Genomic DNA, 6,357 nt, shown 5'->3' with positions numbered 1-6,357 from the left:
AGTAATATGGGTAATACTTTTAAGTGGAGATGACTTAATGTTCCAGAGAAGAAAATAAAGTCTGTAGACACACAATGGGAACCTAGTAAGTTCTTCAGAAATAATGCTACAGAACAGGAGTTGGCAAACCACGCCCGCTGGCTGAAGGGACATGCCTCCTGCTTTTGCAGATCAAGTTTTATTGGGACACAGTCGTGCTCATTTTTTGTGTGTTGTCCAGGGCTGCTCTCTCGCTACAGTGCGGCAGTTAAGTGCTTGCAACAGGCCTTGCGGCCTGCAAAACTTAAAATGTTTACTAACTTGACCTTAATAGAAAAATGTTGATAACCCCTGCTGTAAAAGAGTATTTCCTGACAGAGGCAAATGTTTATGATCTATTGTTAAATGAAAATAAAAAATCAGGCCACCGGCCCCGGCCTGGTAGCTCAGCTAGTTAGAGCATCTTCCTGATACACCAAGGGGTGTGGGTTTAACAAATCGATGTTTCTCTCTGGTTCTCTCTCTCTCTCTCTAGATCAATAAATATTGCTTTAAATCAGACCACCACAAAATATCATTTTTGTTATGCATACGTATGAGAATGAAAGAAATTCACATAGCAGTGGGTCTCTCTGGGCGGTGAAGCTGTGGGCGGCGGCCAGGTGTGTCTGGATGTCTCTGACGGGCTTTTCCCCCACATCATCCACGGGGAACACGTGTTGCGTCTGTAGTTGACAAGAGGCAGGAGGAAAAAATGCCAGTGACTGGGAGTTGGATCGTTCTTTGGGTTGGCTTCAGTGCCCTTTCCCACTCTCCCCTCTTGGCCCCCACCTCAACCCCCAATCTGCCACCCCATCCCAATTTTGCCTTGCTTTGCAAAATCCCTGCTCTAAAGAAAAAGGGGAGGATTCCTTTTGTTCTGGCGGGGGCCAAAGCAGCATTTGCACCTGGAGACTTGGGGTGGTAAGGGAGAGGAAGGAGTGGAGAGAGAGGAAGAAAGGAAAGAAGTGGGTTTTTTACAGGTTTTGCCTCTGAACTGAAAGGACGGGCCTTAGTAATTTAGTTGTTCCAGGCCCGTTGTCCAAACCAAACTGCGTCCCCACAGTCCAGGACACTGGGAAGCCCCCATGCCAAGGCTGACACCTGAGTACTGTGCGGCACCAGCGTGACAAAGGGCTCCCTTCCACATACACGTTCAACCAACGGTTCCCGAGCACTCACTAGCAGCAGGAGAGCCCTACCTCAAAACCACGAGGATACACTTGAACTTTAAAAGGGTAATAAGCTCCATAATAAACTTGTATGCTTGCCCAGCACATTACAGCTGTCAGATCTCTTTTACACATAAATGTCATTCTATTTCTCCTTAATCAGTTCATGTATGAAAGTATTAGACATTATTAAGTACCCACTGTGTACCTGGCCCCACAGGAAGTTTAAAAACTATGTAAACAAGCACAGTGGGCCTCAATCAAGCTGAACATCAGAATCACCTGGGAAGCTTTCTAAACTGTTCTGGTATCAGAGCCTGCAGGGGTGCAGCCAGGGAACCTGGATTGTAAAGCTTCCCCAGCCAGCTCTCCCACGCGCAAGATGACAAGTCCCAGGGATTCCAATGGGTGGTTCTAGAACCTGCCTGCCCGTCAGAATCACCTGGAGAGTCTAAATGTCCCAGTGCCCAGTGCCGCACCCAGATTAAATCAGAATGTCTGTGGAGAAAGACAGGCACTGGTTTTTGTGTTTTGTCTTTGTTTTTGTTTGTTTAAAATCCTCACCAGAAAGAAAGAGAGACAGAAACATCAATTGGCTGCCTCAGTTGCCTCCCGTTCGAGCTCTGATTGGGGATGGAATCAATAGGCACGTGCTCTGACCAGGAATCAAACCTGCAACCTTTTGGCATAGGCGAGGTGGCGGAGAGTGACACTCCAACAACTGAGCCCCAGGGCCAGGGCAACACTGGTATTTTCTAAAGCTCCCGGGGTGATCCCAGCACGCAGCCAAGCCTGAGAACCACTGAACTGAAGGAATGCAGGGGTGATAAGAGGGTAGGCGAGGGTGGCCAAGGAATGTCTCTGCCGGAGATGGGACCCGAGCCACGACTTCAAGAATGAGCAGAAAGGAAGAAAGGAATTTCAGCATAAGCGCATGGTTGGCTCAGGAAAAGATTGGTAATGTAATGAAAAACCAGGCTGGGAGCATAGGGCAGGGCCAGGTCCTGAGGGGCCCCGGACACCAAGTGAGGGATTTAACTTATTTGTAAGAGACGGTCATAGGTCGTGACCAGTCCTTGAGCTCTTGGGGGAGATAAATCTGGGAGTAGATAGCCAGTGCATGGGGAAAGCCTGGAGCCAGGCAGGCCAGATAAGAGACTGTTAAAGATTTTCTAACGAGATAATACCTAGTAATGGAGACAGTGCAGACATGGGCATTCTCACGTGCTGCTGGTAGGTGTATCACGTGGTCCAGCTTCTCCGGAAGGCAGGGAAGCCTTTGTAAGAATGGAGACGCCCCTCCCTCCAAATAGACGCAACCCCATGCCACGGGTGTGGCTTGGCAAACAGATTCGATTTTCGTCCTCCTCTTGCCTCCCTTGCCCCTGGCCCCATGTGTAACAAAACAACCCTCACCATTGCCTGCAGCAGCCCCTCTAGAGGGCAAGTTCACGCTGTTGTAGGACTGCACACAGTCTCAGCTGTGGGGCATTTAGTGAGTGTTGCCGCACGGGTTCACTCGGCACAGAGCTACATGAATCGTGGAAGCGCCTAAGAAAGCAGCGAGGGTGCTGCGAGCGCAGCGCATCCTTGGCAAGCATCACCAATGCCGTAGCTACGCCCCCTTCCTGCCTATATTCGGAACCCTGCTTTCGTCACACAGCGATGTGCCCAGCACCAAGAATGACTTGGTACTGATCTAAGCCATTTCTGGTAGTAATTCCTCTTCCCCTTGCTAGCGGTTGGTCCAAGGGAGTATTTAACAGTTCTAGCTACCAATAATAAAATTTGCATCCCCAAAAGAGAGAAGCATGTGAACTGTGAAGCCCTTTGGCTGCCACCAAGATCCCCCTGCCAACCCACCCTCATTCTCGTTTCCTGATTGGAAGGCTATTGTGTGAGGATGTGATGTTGGAATGCTGGAGCTGTGGCAGCTGCTGTGCAACCATGAAGAATCTCCGAGATGCTCAGCTCATGGACCAAGAACATCCCAGAGGTTCTGATTAATGCCCTGACCCTGCTGAGCTGTTTACCTAATCCTAGAACCACCTACCTGCAGAGTTCATGTTTTGCAAAATCATTAAATATCTTTACATTTTAAGTTACTATTCTTTAGGTATTGTATTACTTGCAGCTGAACACGTTGGACATTTGCAAATTAATGTGTTCAATTAGAACCTAATGAGCTTCTACTTAATACTGGGGATTCAAAGATGAACGTTTCCAAACCTCTGGGAGTCTGAACCCTAGAGGAGGAGACAAACAGTGAAACGAGTAACTGAGGCATGAATAACGTTCTGCAGGGAGACAGGAGGCAGATTCCTTGGCCCGAGAATGAGAGCATGTGGAGAGGAGGTTCTGCTCTGGACATTAGGTTTGAGGGATGTGCGGGTGAACATGTTCTGAATCAAATACACACACTTGGGAGGCATCCGCAGAGAGCTGGTAGTTGAAGTTCTGGGAGACGTTGGTACCTCCCAGTGTATCTGTCGGGGATGCTTTCAGCATCTTAGAAAGAAGAATAGCAGGGCCAGGCCAGGACTGATGCATTCATCTGCCGAATCCCTTCCCAGCTCCAGGGCAGCATCCCTCTGGGGCAGCCTGTTGGTCTTTCCAGGCTCCCCAGGTGGGTGCTGCAGCCCCAGGCACCGTAGTCTCGCATCTTGGCTAAAGGCAGGAAGGGCTGCTTCTCCTCACACATTTGTTCCCTGAAACCCCTCCCCCCAAAACTCAATGCATGCCCCACTGGCCAGAACTAGGTCACGGGTCTACCCTTAAACAAATCGCAGGCAAAGATAAATTGTTTACCGTGATTTCTTAAGTCAATCATGATTTACCCCCTGGAGGGTCATCTTCCCTGAACAAGAAAACAGAGAGAGAATGAGAATATATGAATGAGTGTTGACTACATGACCAAGAGCATCTGCCAAAAGAATAGACAAAGGCCTAAGACACAGAACTGGGATCGCATCCACATGTTTAGCCTGGGGGAGGAAAGTGAGGCTGGAGAAGAAAAGATCAGAAAAGCAGGAGGAGGAAGTTCCAGAAGACTAGAAAAAAGACTTTCCAGAAGGAAGAAGTGACCAGCAGCGTCAAACATTACGGAGAGGTCAAATAGATGGGGACGATTCCGGAGGCCATTCGTCTTGGCGAGTAGCAGGTCACTCTTGACCTTGGTAAGAGTGTTGCCAAGGACGTAAAACCATGTTGAAAGGGGGTGAGTGGGAGGTGAAGAGGTAAAGCGGGCAGGAAAAGAGGGGAAGCAAAGTATGGAGCAGAGGGAGAAAACGTGGAGGGAAAAGCTGTGTCGCCAGAGTCAGCCGGAATCCTAAGCTGTCGCCAGCCCTAAGGGGAGCTCAGAGGGTGGACAGACCAGCTTCTTCTGCTGCATATTCAACGGGGACCTTCTCAGCCGCCTGACAGAGAGTGATGAGCCAGACGGGCCCCTCCCACCCTGGCTCCGTGATTAATTCCCGCCTCTCTCGGGGCCTGGCATAAAAGAGGGACTAATCATGCTTTCCCACCATCTGGGCAATTACGGTCTCTCATCAGCTGGCACTAAATGAGGGGTTTGTGACACTTAGTGGCAACCCTGCCTCCATCACATCTGGCCCTTAATCTCTTGAATTAGCCAAATCAAGGGAAATTTGGAGACGTATTATGATTCAAGTGATGGAATAAAGAACCCGTTGGCCGGGCTGCTCTCCAAGTCTCCCTCCTTTTGTAACGCTTCATTAGCGAAGGCTGAAAGCGCATGGCTGGCCGTGCAGGCGGCTCACGGGGGCACACAGGGGTCTGGGCAGTAGGGTTACGGCAGGAATGTGACCAGCCTGGGTTCCCCCTGTGGGGGTGTTCATAGAGCTTCCCCATCTGCTGTTGACCCTGGGCCCATGAAAAGGAATACCAAAAGGGAATCCAGAAAAGGGGTGTCTCAGGCTGAGCTGAGGGGACCCAGGCTGGGCAGACAGCCCCTGCCTCTCCATAAACAGGGGAGCAGTGATGCGAGGATTGCGTGACTCTAAAGCCCCAGCGTGTCCCCCTGTCCTGGCACCAACCACACCGCACAGGACCCCTCCAGGACCCTCTCTGCCCCGCAGACTGTATGCTGGGCAAGGACCCTGTCCGCCTTTTCCACACGAGGGGCCTCTCTGCCCAGCGCCCAGAATGGGGCCTGGCAGGGAGCCGCGCTCAAGGACTGCCGGGCGCGTGAGCGAACACGCCAGTCCATCAAAGACCGAGGGGGCACAGGGAGTACGTTCAGACCCCAGAACGCTCCGCAGAAGGCGTTTCTTCGGGAACCACCGCGTGTTCGTGGGGTAACACTATGTCGTGGGCCCGTGCCTCCTGATCGGAAGGTGACTGGTTGGGCCCCTCTCTGGGCCCCCCTTAGATCACAGAGCCCCCGCGCATCTGGTATCTCACGAGCATTTGCATGCAGACCTCTCTGTGTTGGGCGCTCCCCTAAGTGCTCCAGACACACAGCGAACAAAACAAAGGTCCCTCCTGTCTGCCGCTTCCAGTCTGAGGGGGGAAGACGGACCTTAAGGAAGGAAGCTATAAATCCTTACAAAACCTGCATAGAGCAGGTACTATTATTATCCCTGTATTTTTAAAAATATTTTATTTATTTATTTTTAGAGAGGCAGGGAGGGAGGGAGAAAAGGAGGGAGAGAAACATTAATGTGTGGTTGCCACTTGCACACCTCCCACCAGGAACCTGGCCTGCAACCCTGGCATGTGCCTGGACGGGGAATTGAACCGGCGACCTGTTGGTTCGCAGGCCGTCACTCAGTCCACCGAGTCACACCAGCCAGGGCAGATTATCCCTATTTTGTAAATGAGGAAACAGAGAGGACGAGAAGTTAAGGGGTTTGCTCAGTCCCGCAGCTGGTAAGCATTGGCATGGAGCCCGGCGCAGGCCGTGTGGCTCCAGGGGCCGCACACCACACCCCTGCTCTATCCTGCCTCTCCAGCAACAGCCTCGCAGGTTCTTGTGAGACTCGAATGAGAGAAAAGGCTCTTTATAAACTGCAAAGGACTGGCCACATGTCAGAGTGATGATGTGGCTGATCGGGGCCTGAGGAGGTGACGACCACAGTGACTATGGTGGGGCATCCACTTTCAGTCTCCCGCTCACCCCCAGGCCGGGGCCTCTCTCTCTTTCTGC

The sequence above is a fragment of the Phyllostomus discolor genome, chromosome 8 (genome assembly GCF_004126475.2).
Source record: "Phyllostomus discolor isolate MPI-MPIP mPhyDis1 chromosome 8, mPhyDis1.pri.v3, whole genome shotgun sequence".
Classification (NCBI taxonomy): domain Eukaryota; kingdom Metazoa; phylum Chordata; class Mammalia; order Chiroptera; family Phyllostomidae; genus Phyllostomus; species Phyllostomus discolor.
This window is presented reverse-complemented; position numbering follows the sequence as displayed.